Here is a 15,040-nt window from a genome sequence, read left to right on the forward strand (position 1 = left end):
CATTTACGTCACAGCCAGGCATGAGTTAGGGAGCGCTGGATTTGTGAAAAACTCCCCTCTTCCTAAACCACTAATACCACAGTACTGGCAACACGGGAGGAGCCGAGTGAAAAAAAAGCACCCCTCATCCCAATCCACCCACACCGCAGTATTTTTTTCTTTTTTTTTACCCAAAAAATATATTGTATATTATCGGGGCTATTAATACTTTTATCGGGTTTATCGGGATGACGTCATAATTCCTAATATCGGTCCGATAATTATCGGGCCGATAATTATCGTGCACCACTAGTTACAATACATGTTGAAATACAGATCAATATACAAAAGGTAAACTTTGTGAATTATTTTTCTTAAATAATGTTTACTTTAATTATTTTTTATTTTAAAAGACATTTCTTTTGCAAGGCAGTAGGTGGACACTTGTTTGTTAAACAATCATACAGTCTCTGCTTTTGATTCATATATTTAGCTTAAACAGCCTTTGTGAACTATTACTGTTACTACATTTTGTATATGAAATACCTTGTTTCCTTAGTTTCTAAGCTAACATTGTTACATACACTTAAGTAAAAAACATCTTGTTGTAATTTTGTTTCTCTTGTTTTTATTTGCATTGCATTTGATATTTAGGTTCTCCAAAAGTAACAAAAAGTGCATTTATTTTATATTTTGATAATCAGATTTTGTTATTGTTGTATTTTTGAAATGTAACTAGTTCTTTAACGGATTACCTTTTAAAGTAACCCTCCCAACCCTGTGCATATGACCATAAAACCTTTGAATCTACTAATTCAGCTCCCACCACCTGCAGACAGGTAAAGGTCTCTGTGTTCCCTACATGGATGGCAGAGAATGAGCTGAGCCTTCAATATTAAAGCTGACTCCACTCTAACATCCAACCTCTGTCCTCCATCTAGAGAAATTCCTGGGTCATCAGATCCACAGCTACGCCCAGCTCATCTCCATCACCTTCACCTCCGAGACCCCCTCACTGCTGCCGGACCACGTCACCTTGCTGCTGCGCGGCTCCGGAGTCACCCTCACTGCTGACCTTTCACCCCAAACAGTGCTTGACCCTAAGCCCCGCCTCACATGGCAGCAGACCTTCACTGTCAGGTACAAGGGTGCAGGATTGTTTGTCAGTCTATGTGTATCAGGGGGTCCATTTTTTTTCACTGAGGGCCACATACAAAAATATATATAAAGGGCTTGGCCACTCACTAGAGGTTAGGTATGCTGCCTCATATGTTAGGTTAAGTTATAATTTAGCAAAATCAATCAAATGTAGATAAATTATTCTTGATAATTGAATATGCTTAAAGACAGCCTACATCACAGCTTTCCATTAACAAGGTTTAGTTATTTTCATTTTGTAACAAAAAGGTTTGGGAACTCATCCCTTAAAACAATAACGTCAGATTGCTTCTCAACTCCCTGCACAGTCATGTCTAAAGGAAATAGGAAGGGTAGATTTCAAGCTTGTTGTGCAAATAAGTTATTGGGCTTTTTTTTGTTTTATCAACTAAGATTTGTTAGAAAATGTTATCAACTTAAATTGAAATAGAAAATGTGTCTTAACACATGACTACAGTGTAATATATTTTACATATATTTAATAAGAACAATATGAGTAAAGCGCAAGTTTCAGGTGTGGGCCATATTACATTTTACTTTTAGAATTAGCAGAGGGCCAATTCAAAATGGACCCAGGGCCACAGTTGGCCCCCAGGCCGTAGTTTGGACACCCCTGATGTATGCTTCCTTTTCGCACTGTTGAGCTTGAGTCTCTCTGGCAAGAATTAGCCTGAATATGTGCATAAGAAAGGATGTTTGTTTTTCTCTGCATCTATTCATCTCCCTGATGCCTGACTTGTTCCTTGTTACAATAAATATAGAGTCTGCTAAGGACAGAGTATCCAGGACAGCCATGTTCAGACTGCAGCTCACCTACATTGAGTGTGCTGTCAGGGTCCCAGCAGAACGTTGAGTTATAAATGTAGTGATGAGCCCACTCCCCCTTTCACCGGCTATCATGTAGAGCAGCGGCATTACACTTCCATTTGTATATTTTATACATTCAGCAGATGGTCTCATCCACAGCAACTTGAAGTGTGTGCTAAACTCATCATGCTCATCAGAAGTACAAAAAAAGTGATGGTCAATAAAATAATTATGGAATAGAGGTGAAGTAAGGCCGACAAATACAAAATGGACAGACAGTATACAGTGTGCATGGACAAAGCGGTGGTTAGGGCAGCAACTTACTAGTATTATTATTATTATGTTTTGATTATGTTATTATTTGTTGTTCAAATATTTCACGAAAAACTGAAACATTTCAAGCCCTGTTTCTCTAAATCCAAGCAGATTTGTTTTGTGTTTTGTTTTATCAGTTCATATTTTAATATGATATGATAGGGCTGCTCCATTAATCATATTTTAATCGCAATTATGATTTTGGCTTGCAACGATTATGAAAACAACACAATCGAAATAAAACTATTATTATTTGTTTTAGTTAACATTTTTTTTTTGTATTGGTCTTTCAGTTGAATTATACTTAAGTTCAGGGTAATCAACTGTTAAAAGCAAACTGTTCACATTTTCTTTCAATAAATCGGTGTTTTCAAAGTAAATGGATAATCGTTTTTAATAATCGTGATATCAATTATTGACCCAAATAATCGAGATTAGGATTTTTGCCATAATCGAGCAGCCCTATGATATAATATAAAGAAGAGCAGTAGCCTACATGTCTATTTCAGAGGCTGCAATCAGTATTCTCTGCCATTTTTACAGGAAAAACAACTTAAACCATTAATCTCTTTTGAAAAAACTGAGGATTATATTTCCGTTGATAGACGTATCGATTAATTTACATATGGATAAGTCAACGCTTTGAAGCTGCTTGTGCTAGTAATAATGTAGAAGGATCACCAAATCCTCCAGGGCTTATCCCTGCTGACCATGAATGTTTGTACCAAGCCTCATGGCTTTCTTAGATATTTTAGATCCGATATTTATTCCCAGCCATAGTGCTAACACGGCTGAAAACAGGTAAATACTGTATGAGAAAGAAGGGATTAGTTCAGAAAGCTTAACCAATATAGTAAGTGAAAACACTTTTATATGAAGTACATCTTTAAAAGATTAAGCTTTCAAATATATTGTCACTCCAGGAGGCAGAGGAGGGGGGTCGGAATAGAAGGAAGAGAGGGTTGCTGCATGGAAAGAGAGCTGAGTGGATTACAGCAACACCATGCAGAGCTCTAGATGGAGTGCAGGGTGGGTTCATGGCCCGGAGGCTCAGGATGTGGGCAGCGGTTCTTTTGCAGCCTGCTATGCCAACACCAGGGCTTCAAATTAGAAACAAGCATCAACACACAGCCAGTGGATGAAATGTAACATCGATCTCAATGAGGAGAAGTGAGCTATGGAAGAAGTATGTGGTCATGTAGAGGGATGTAAACTAAATGGAGAAATAAGATGTATTAGACTGATTTAAGGTGGGGTTTAATCGTGTGGCAGTTTAACTTACATATGAGGAGGATACAAAAGTAAAGGTATCATACACTTGCAATATACACACTTAATATGGCCAAACATGTGAAACATGTTATGGAGCAAGCAAATATGTATAGTAAATATGCAATATGAAAGTCTGCCTCTCTAGATAGAGATTAATGTAACCTTTACAAATGAATATTGTTATAGTATATCGTCGGTACTACTCTTTGTCTTTCTTTTCTTGTTCTGCTACTGTTTTATTACTTTAAGGCCTGAAATATATATCTCTATTTCAATTTAAAGCTTTCCAGTTATTTTCCCATAACATTTGAGGTGTTTGACCAAAAACGATGTCATTGGATGATTCTATGCATGCATAAATGTGCAGTTACATAACAGTTCATCGTCTCATTATTAGGAAAAGTGGTGGTCTGTTGTCAGGATGCATTCCTAAAGAGAAATAAAGTGAGTGGATGGATAACACGGGTAGAAGCAGCCCACGTGCTAGAATTTGAAAGATGGATTTTCTTATGTTACTTTCTTCTTAAAGTTAAAGGGGACCTATCATGCAAAATGCACTTTGTGATGTCTTTTATACATTAATATGTGTCCCCAGTGCGTCGGGGAACTCACGCAGCGTCAGAAAATAAAACCCTCTCTCTTTTCCTCCGTACCCAAATCTTTTAAAAACGGGTGTACAACGAGCGGATACAGATTTGCTGCCGATCTGACGTCAAATCGGAAGCGGACCCACAGAAAGTTGCTATCCGAAACAAAGCCTGACGTGTTTTGGACGTAATCTCGTCTTTGTTTACATTAGCAAGCCTCGCTAACACTCAGAGCTAACCTGTGCTGTGGAGCACATGTGTTTAAAAAGCAGGAAATAAAAAAAGGAACTCACCTTGTGATAAACCCGCAAGAGAAAAAGCATTTGAGCTCCATACTGTTTCAGAAATAATCCTTGATGTGGGTTTAGAACAGGATGGCGTTTTATCACAGCAGAATTTAACTTTATCTCCGGTAGAATTCTGATCAGGCATTAGCTCCGCCTCCTCTTTTTTTTTTTTTTAACCTAAGGACCCAAAATCCTTGTTTCTCTAACAGGGCTGCAAAAGAGGGGTATGAGCAGTATGAGGCATGGCTATGGGTGAACTGTTTGGTATTTTAAGCAAAAAACTTCACAGACATGTTTTGTATGGCCCTACAATATATGTTTCCAATGTAGCATAATAGGTCCACTTAAAGTTTAAATGAAATGAATTGTCCATATTTTTCCACCATCAATGGATGAGTTAAAGATCTCTGACCTACCTCAGCACTTTGCTTTTAACAGTCACAGTTTTAAATATAATTAGTCTCACTTCCTCTGGTATAATGCATACTGCCTCCCACACCTATACGTGTAAGCCTATTGTCTCTAAAAGCAATCAGATCCTATTCAAACAACTGCAGCGGCATATAGAGCAAAATATACATTTAAATCCAACCTAACAGAGCATTTCCATATGAATGCTTGATTAGTTCACTTGTACATTGTGACAAGGTTTACAATATCTTGCTATTTAATATAATAAGAGGGCAACAGCACCTCTTTAAATCCTGCAGCAATCAGACGTTAGATGTTGTAACAAAGATGGCAGCAATAAGAATCAAGCTGCTACTGCGACACAGTTCCTGTCACAGAGCGGATGCTGTTTGCTTTACTCGTCGATGGCAGTCTGCTGTTCTTGTTTTCTCCTTGTCTACTGTTAGATCATATTAAGTAGTGTGTGTCAGTTTGTTTGTGTTGTTAGACATTTGATTATCTGTATTTTGAAACTGAGACTAAATCAAATTTGAGTTGTCTTGTGCCAGCCCGTATTTCGTCTTTACTGCAGCATGACCCTGGGATTATTTATGTCCCTTTCTGAAGAAGCTGACGCAGGCTTTACTTTATTTACTTCAGTGCAAGCTAACCCAATATACACTTACAGTATGTTAAAAGATAGGTTTCCATTACAGCCACCAAAAAGTATTTCAATATACATATTGGCATGTGAGTGCTCTTATAAAAAGATAAAGAATCAATAATTATGCAGACTTATCGATTATTCAATCACCAGAAAGATATGAATCATCTAATTTGATAATCAATTAATCATTTAAGTACTTCCTTCAGGCGAAAAAGTCAAACCTCTCAATTATTGAGATATTTGGTTTTTATTAGTTTAAAATTATATTAAAAATAATATCTCTTGTTCTTAAACTGACAAACAGTACGTTTGAAGGCATCCCCTTGCAATTTAATTAAACTTGGATTAATATTTTTCACAATTTTCCGTCATTTAATCAACCAAAGATTTATCGATTGATCTAGAAATAAATCATTAAGGAAATTGTCACCTTACTCGAAAACATGTAAACCTTTTCTGGCTATTATCTTTGGCTCGGTTCTATCAAATATTCACAGCATCTGCGTCACCAATTGCCCAAAGAGGCAGACAACATGTAGTTCCCTCCTAAAGGGGAACGAGCCCACTCTCCTCATCAGTTGACATTAGATACCAATACTTTTCTTCTTTTACTTGAGTAACAGTTTGAATGCAGGACCTTTACTTGTACCAGAGTATTCCTACACTCTGGTTCTTCTGGGTCTGAGTGCTTCCCCCACCTCTGGAGAGATCTCATTATGCCCGTCAACTGTGTGGAGTGGGTGCAGCTGGCCCAGTCTCACGTTCAATCTGTTCAAAACGCACCCAATTCATTCTCTATTTTGGTTCTCGTCCCCCATTTGGCCTGGCGTCCTGCAGACAGTAATCCTTCTTATCCCACTCAGCACCTCCTTCACACTGTTTTGTTTCAATTTGTCTTCAATTCCACCCCTGTGTTTCTATCTTTAATTCTCCTCCTCAGAGCCCGCAGAGCAACTTAACTTCCTCCCTGTGTTAGCCCCTAGAGCCGTCTTCCTCCCTAAGAAGGGATTTAATTGTCTTTGTTTTCTAGGGTTTGTTTAAAGAGAACTGCAGAAAACATTTCAAAGACACTGTAAGGTCCACATGGAAACTGACATGTTATGCAGCCGGGAAGCCCTGCGTTGTCCTCTGTGTGCTCCACAGGGTCTAATCCAGTCCATTAGCTCCAAACAGTCCTGTAGATTCTCCACGTACTTCGGGGTTCAAAGTCTCGCTGATTTGATGACAATGGGAAGCTGGCTGCTGCTGACAAGAATCTGAACAGGCAGTGATATTTTTAAAATGTAAAGAAGCTGAAGAGGAACAGTAGGTTGCATCATCCTGAGTAAGACGTACTCTCCTAGCTTCAATACTTCAGATAGGAGATGATTAAAGCATAAGCAAAGAGCTGGCCGGCATTCTGGGTGATGTAAGGTCGGATTTGATGGATTTTGTGAGGCGTAAACCTGTAGGAGTGTGTTGATGTTGTTGTTGTTGCGATGACAGGCTCACACAGTAGTTGGGTGTCTGAAATCACACTGCAATTGTTGGCAGTTTGGGCAGTAGTCAATATACCTGTATTGTCAGGGTAAAACAACATTTCTCAAAGGACAGGTCAATCTTGTTGAAATTGGTTAGTGTGATGGGGAAAAGAAGAGATGTCCACTTCAACTGGAGGATCAAGTGATGGAAGGTGAGACAGAGCCCCCACTCCCAGGTCCTGGGAGTTTGATGGAAACCTTTCTCTTTTTTTAGAGCCGACTACATTGCATGGACTCTGTACTTTAAGCTGCTATAAATGCGATAATTATGTTTTATATTTCTGCAGTCGGTTACTGCATGTATACAGTCCATATCCTGTATGGATTGAATATGTGTACATGCTGCTAGCTTGCCTCTAGGGATGGCAATATCAGTATATCAGTTGTCAGGTTGTCAAAACTATATAATGAACCATTGTATACAAACATTCATGGTCCCCAGGGGATGACTCCTCCAGAAACACCATGAGGTCCAACTCTCTGATTATTATTCATTCATAATGACATTCGGTACACAACACTGAAGTTATCCACATGGTTCTTGTTTGTGTGGAAGAGAAACTCCCTCTGGGTGGAACTTTGATATTTTAGCCTTTGCAGACAATTCACATGCACACAAACCTGTATAACACTACAGGAACATTTCAAAAAGCTACATAGGGCCCCTATAAGTTTACCTTCTGTATAATCTTTTATATATTTGACTTTTGGAAGAACCATTAGTTTGGTTTGTGTGTGTAATCCTTTAATGGGGCAGAGGGAAAGCTCCAGCCTGGTCTTCAAGTCAAGAAGAACACATCTACTTTGGGTCCTTTGGGGATCCAGCCCCTGAACATCTTGTTTCTTTCTGTCCCTTCCAATATTTTCATGCCTCTTTCTGGTGTCTGGGCACTGGTAATGAGTTTCCCCCTCAGCACTAGGAGCCCTGGCTCAAGATGCTCTTTGCTTACTTTTCTGAAATGCACTGGAGCTTGAGCAACAGAGACTGTCATTAAGTGTTCCTCTCTGGAGAACTTCTCCTCAGATCTCATTACACTTCTCAGGTGCACGCACAGATGCACTTCACTACATGCTCTATATCATTCCCTCATGCTTCCTCTATCTTTGTCTGCCTCTCTCTGTCACACACACATGAACACACGTCAAGAAGCTGTGCAAATGCAAGCTTTCACTCAGACACATCCATCCTTGTGGCCATCTGGTAGTTTGATTTGCAACAATCCAATGCATCAAAAATAATAACGGTTCGAAAATAGGAATGTATTTGTTGCCAAGTGTTTTGCTAAAGCATGAAAAAACATGAGCGAAAACACACACTTCACATCCGTGTTGACTGACAGCATCTGCGCTCATAGCTGGTAAATATGTTAACCTGTTAAGTGGCAGTGTTCCCACCTGGTGCAAAGATCACTTCAAAATCTGATAGAGGAAAAATATATGGAAGCGTGGGTATTTGAGCGCAGGGGATTGATGAGAGGAGGAGGTGAATGGCTTATATAAGGTAGCATCCACTCTTCCCTCTGATGTTCCCTCTGTTCACTCTCCATTCCCCTGGATGCAGTAGGCGGGGAGCTTTTATTGCTGTGCTTGTAGCTGTATGCGTATGTCGCGGGCATGTTAGCATAATATGTATAAGGAATCCCTCAGATGTTCAGACCCTTTACAATCAACTCTACATACACTGGGGACAAAAAGTGTTTCTGGAAACTGCCTATATGAAAAGGTATGAGCCAATATGCAGGAGTCAGCAGAGTTCTAGTAGTAATGCAGGCATATTTTCCATCTGTCTCTGACACCTTTTAAAGATTCACCAACTTGGATCATAGATCAGGGCCAACTGAATATAAATAACAGAAAACAGGCTCATTGCTGCCAACGTGAAAACAATTGCTATGTGCCATTTGTGATTTATTTACCCACAACTCAATTCCATTTACTATTTCAATTTACACTAACTTTTTCAGAATAACCAGTGATGTTTGAGTATTTTATGTAAATAATTGGGTTCTATATTTAAGGATTATACAGTAGCCTGTATTATATTTCAACTTTATATAGGTTTGTTTCCAAAATGTCTGCTAAAAAATGCATGTTATTGTTATGTTATAGCCCAATAGGGAAATTGATAAAGTACAACAGAAAAAAACGAAATACTAATAGCTTTGATTCACTTTTACGAGCCATGTTGTATATCTTTCTGGTTTTGTAGAATTGTAGATAACAGTTTAATCAATAATTAAAACAGGCAACTATTCAGTGAACTCTTTACACACTTTTCTGCATTCATTATAGTTCACAAACTTTGATGAGTAAACGTTGTTTAAACAGCGTTATGATATGATTATGGTAGACCGATAAGTAATTGCACTTAGTGCCATAACTTTCCTAATCAAGCTTAGATTGGGAACATGCTAATAACATATCCTCATACACGTTTTATTAAAGTAGCTAATTTCTATTCTATTACGTTGTAATTGACGTGCTTATTTATCTTCCCTTATCATTTCCTTCTCACACGCCGTTCTGTCTTGCTGTCTTGCTCACCTTGTATCTCTATCTGTGTGCTCTCTCTAAGGTGTGTGTGTGTGTGTGTGTGTGTGTGTGTGTGTGTGTGTGTGTGTGTGTGTGTGTGTGTGTGTGTGTGTGTGTGTGTGTGTGTGTGTGTGGTATTCTGTTGGGCTTTTCTCTCCCGTTGATCTGCTCTCATCCTCAGCGGAGCAGGCTTAATTACAGCGTGGCTCTCTGCGCTCTGCTTGCCGCTGATTAAAAGGGACACTGACGCTCCGTAGGGAGAGCATGACTGGGAGTTTGTTCACTTTCATGCACACTCTGCTTATCTATGTCTGACCAGCTCCATTACCATGGCTCTGAGGCCCAGTTTGTAATTGCCTCTCTTTATTACTGCGCCTACATGTCAGGCCAAGGAACAAGGACCCGCCGCATCAATGGAGAGTTTGTGTGGCGAGCAGGGAATGCACACATACACATTCTCTCATGTGCACAGCGTAAATGTGAATGCGGAGACATAGGGCATGCAGGAAAAAAAGTATTTTGAAAGCGAGTTAGTGCCATGCTGAGGAGAGTTGACCTAATAAAACAGAAACCATCGAACCCTCACATCAATGCCTGGCTTAGCCTCTGATGGTCAGCAAACTAAAGGTTTTACACTTTATTCTTTTGTGCTTTGCGCCTATGACTACTGGGTTCATATATTATTATTATTATTAGGAACTACTTTGAAATAATGTTCCCTTTATAATTGTGGTTTATAAGTTGTATCTAATGCTTTATTTAATAGAGCAGTTCTTTGAGCTGGAAATGCTAACATCAGCATTACCGCAATGACAATGCTATATTGCTGATATTTTAGAATATTTACTATAATAGTTTTTTGTGGTATGGTGCATCAGCATATTATCAGTAAACTCAAATACCCTAAGGATAATAAGATTGTTTTCCTAGGTATATGGTTATAAACCAAACTATTGGAAATAAATCACAAAAGTTGTCATAATTCACACTGAAGGGAAATTATTTTCCTGCCATTCCTTAAAATAGATGCAAACTTCAACATCATCAAAAACAGCTTACCCTCAAATACCCCTTTTCGAACAAAGCGGTTCCAAGGCCGGTTCTGGTCTGGTGCCCGAATCCAAACCACTTTTCACTGCTTTGTGTTTCCACCAAAGGACCAGAAAACTGGTTCTCATTTGGAACCAGCAACTACTGGGCTGGAACTGAGAAACACGTACATACATCAGAGGGTTACATTCAAGGCTTGGGCGAAATTAGCCTTAGCAATATACTGAATACAGTGAAGAGTAGAACATTTTTTAAATCAGTAGAGCCGAGAACCCAAAGTGAAGCACCTGTTTGAGAATGCCGGTGAAGCACATTTCGCGTGCCCCTCCAGGACTCTACATATGACGCTGAATTAAAGTGCATAAAAATGTGACACGTCCCCTTGGAGAAGAGTATAAAGCTTGGGATGCCGCTCTTCAATTAGATCTGGCTTCGTATGAATAAGAGCAGCATGAGCAAAGCTCTAAAACTACCATTGTTGCTGTAGTGATGTCATGATGTGGCTTTTACTGGGCTTTTGACAGCGGAAAAGCCAACTGGTTCCTGGTTGGTTCAACATTGTGAACCAATTGCAAACCAAGCTAGCACCAGAGCGGAACTTATTTCAATTGAAAAGCGAAGCGTGAATGTCTGTTCAAAATGTCAGCTAGAGATATAAAGGTTATATAACATTGATAAGAATAACTTGAGGATGGCTAAAAATCTCTTGCATTGCTTGGTTGTGGAGCTGCAGGGCACCTGGGACCAAAATCCATTCATTAACACCTGTATTTAAACCGGCTAAATGGCTCATTAGAAATGTAGAAACTAATGATGACTCGTTAATTACACAGCGTATTAGAAAGCGCTCCCTGTAATTGTGTTTCCTACAGCTGGATGTAAAGATGATATGGATATGTTCGTCATGCTGCTGCTCCTCTCCGTGGGGACCTTCATGCTGGGACTAGATTCTGTAACAGTACATCACCTGTGTGGAGCTGACTCAGCGCCTCTCATCAGGGTAGAGAGAGTGCATGATTCCTGGGGTAAAACAGGCAGATGTCAGCTGGCTTCACAGAACATCCTTCAGCAGATGGCAAAGCTCACTGATCAAGACCCTGAATATGTGTGGAAGTCAGCAAATTTACAATTTTCTTCACACTCTGTGTGTGTCTGCTTGTAGTGCTGCAGATAACCCGCCGTAAAAGGTCAAGAACAAGACAGGACATTTCTTATCTTCTAGGCGGTGGAGAGTAATTAAATTGCTCTAAAAGAACACTCCAGTTGAAGACACATTTACAGCGTTGAGGTTTCTCCTGTTGAATTACTGTCTGTCAAGATTGCAATGCATAAACACACTTATAAGTGATGTGTTTCCTGTTTTGTCATTTCACAGGCTCCATGAAAGTGAGATAGGATTTAAACCAGCGTTGTCTGCGTTTGAGTTCCAACAACTGCTTTACAACCTGACGTCTCTTAGAATCAGCAACGCCGGAGGACAGAACTGTAAGTGTTTTTGTGTCTTTGCTTAGAAAATCAAAATCAACACATAGCATTTATATTCTTTTTGCTGAGGATTTTAAAGGGCTGCACCACAGTTGGCAAAAGATACCAAATTCATCATTATAGACTTGTTCCTTACCTTTGGAGCATTGCTGTGCATCTGCAAAAGTATGAAGGCAATATGGTAGAGAAATTAACATTGTGAAATATATTAGTTGAATGCATTCCTATTAACAATTAAAAAGTGCCACAGAAAAATTACAACATTTGAATCTTGTATTGATTAAAAATACATTGTCATGAAAAAGTAGCTACTGCTGCACCAAATATAGTTCCTAAAACAATGTCAGTGTTGTATTCGGGGAATAGTTCAAATGTTCCAAATCTGGCTCAGCAAAAAAAACATGACATTTATTCCCAGATGTAAGTAACTAGTTCTGGAAATCCTCTTCTTATATTTATCCTCCTCCCTCTGTATCTGAGAGTCTGCATTGTGAAGTGCAGGCAGGATCTGAGAGGCATTACAGCGGATTAGAGAGCGAAGAAGACAGAACAGCTGGCCAAAATCACCAACTCCCTCACACTTTACTTACACCATTTTAATGAGTTGCTCAGCGAAGGCGTTGTGACACACACTCATGCGCATTCAAAAAGACTACCACAGGAGTTTGTACACACACAAACAGGAGCGTGATCATGCATATTCCATCAATGAGCTTCCTGTAAGCACACACCCACATGAGTGTACAAACAAAGTCAGCTCACAGTTCACTCTGTATCTATCGCACATCACAGGGGAGAAACTGTGTTAATGATTTGTGTTCCGTCTCAAACACATTTGCAAACAGTGTCAGATGTGCCTTATCGCTGACGGTTGCGCAGCAAACTTTATATTTAAATTCCCATAAAGCTCTGCTCTCTCCCCCTCACATCCTCCTCTATTCTTTAAAATGTCTCTCTGAGTTCCCTTCTAACAAAACCGTATTATTTTAATGAGAGTATTGTCCTTAGACTATAAAGGCAGTCTTTGACAGCAGTCACGGTGAAGTCCTTTCATTCTCACCGCCACAGAAATGTAGATTTGAACAGAGATCACAGCCTTAGTGGAACTGTATGATAGATCAATGGCTTAATGAATGTACAGGTACCTAAAGAGACTCACACTGTAATAGTTGGCAGGGCTGCAGTGAGCCATTTAAAATCTTGACAAGGTTTCCTGCAGTAAGGATTGATGGAGGGAACTTGCACAGCGTGACTTAAAATGAAATGTTTTTTAATTAACTGAAATAGCGGTTTCAGTGTCTGAATATTGTTTTAATTGCACATTTTCCTCTGTTGAATGAGCTAGTAGAATTCAGGAGTTAGAGGGGAGTAAAGGGTACGGGCTAAGGCGAGTGATGGAGAGGAAAGAGGACAGGCATGCCTACTGATTATCCCTCACAGGTGCAAATGAAGCGGGTTTCATCACCGCTGAAGGAATGGCTGGATCATGACTTCTTAGAAGTCAAGGTCCATCCTCTCCCCTGCTTCTCCCACTCAGAGTTCCCTCATTATGCAGCCATCCATTCACACATGGTTTATTTCTTATCTGACAAAGCTACATAGAGAGACGTGCACAGCCTATTCTACCTATCCATCCATCTTGTGTTCCTTCAGCGAGAGCAGTCACTGTATTGGACCAGGAACAAAAGTAATTTTAGTTTTCTGTGGCTGCGGTTTAGAGAGTGTAGGGTGAAAGGATTCGGTTCAGGACGGCCTGCCCCCATCACTATTCATGAGAGGAGAGAGGGATGTTGAAAGCCCAGAGGAACTGCACGTCTGACATACCTCCACCTAGTCTCCTGTCTCCTTTTCTTCTCGTCTTGCCATGCTGCAGTGATTTATTCATTTGCCATATCAAAGATTCCCTCTGTGACGAGTGTACGTGTGGGCGCATGCGTGTGTGTGTGTGTGTGTGTGTGTGTGTGTGTGTGTGGGTGGTTGTGTGTGTGTGTGTGTGTGTGTGTGTGTGTGTGTGTGTGTGTGTGTGTGTGTGTGTGTGTGTGTGTGTGTGTTTGTATTTGTGAGATAGAGAGAGAGTGTCTGTGTGTGTGTGTGTGTGTGTGTGTGTGCGCGCAATTGAGCATTAAGTGTGGCATTTACGGGCGGATAAATGGTGGATGAATCTGTTATTGTGTGCGTCTGTATATGTGTGTGTCAGACTGTAAACTGTAAACACAGTCCAGAACCTGTAATGAGACAGGGAGGGAGGGACAGCACTGCAACAAATGCTAATAACCGACTGCTTAACGAGATACAGAGGCACACACACACACACACACACAAACACGCCCCTCATGAGAGAGAAAAGCAGGTTCCACAAACACGTCAACAGGCCTCTGAGGCAACGGTTATTAGTTTACTACTGACCTTTATATGTATCAGTTTTATAGCAAAGCGCTAATTTATCTTCCTTCCTCTGCAGACACGTCGCAGCTCGCGGAGGTATCCCTCACCTCAGCTTCCATCTCCTCCGGCCCACCAAATCCTCATGCCCCCTGGGTAGAGTTTTGTTCCTGTCCCCCGGGATTTGCGGGACAGTTTTGTGAGCGGTGTGCCCCAGGGTTCACCCGGGAAGACCCCAGCAGAGGGCCGCTCTCCAAATGTGTGCCCTGCCACTGCCACGGGCATGGAACCTGCCACCCAGAGACAGGTGAGAGAAGAGTGAAACATTTACAATTGATTTAGTATCTACATGCATTGAAATTATATTTGTGTATGCATGCTGGCTTTGATGATACTTTAATGAAAACTATTGCCAATGCCTGTGTTTCATTGACACGTATAGCCTGAAAAAAGCAAGATCATGAATCAAGTGCAGATTATTTAATATTTGAAGAAAACCTCCAACAGTTGTACATGCCAAAGTCAATTTACTATTCACAGGGAGTGGTCCTCATGCTGTGAAAACGAGAATGTGTTCTATGGCTTTGCAGGGGCTTTGTCAGGTTTATT

At 40.2% G+C, this 15,040-nt stretch overlaps 1 long non-coding RNA gene across 1 annotated transcript; it reads left to right on the forward strand.

Moving 5' to 3' along the window:
- The first annotated feature begins 925 nt into the window (after positions 1-925).
- LOC104953509 (uncharacterized) lies at positions 926-14,739 on the forward strand. The gene is made up of 3 exons (XR_799233.1): positions 926-1,119; positions 11,940-12,049; positions 14,511-14,739. It is a non-coding gene; the product is annotated as an uncharacterized lncRNA (long non-coding RNA).
- Positions 14,740-15,040: the final 301 nt, after the last annotated feature.

This window comes from Notothenia coriiceps, unplaced genomic scaffold, assembly GCF_000735185.1.
Source record: "Notothenia coriiceps isolate Sejong01 unplaced genomic scaffold, NC01 NC01_scaffold00021856, whole genome shotgun sequence".
Taxonomy (NCBI): Eukaryota; Metazoa; Chordata; class Actinopteri; order Perciformes; family Nototheniidae; genus Notothenia; species Notothenia coriiceps.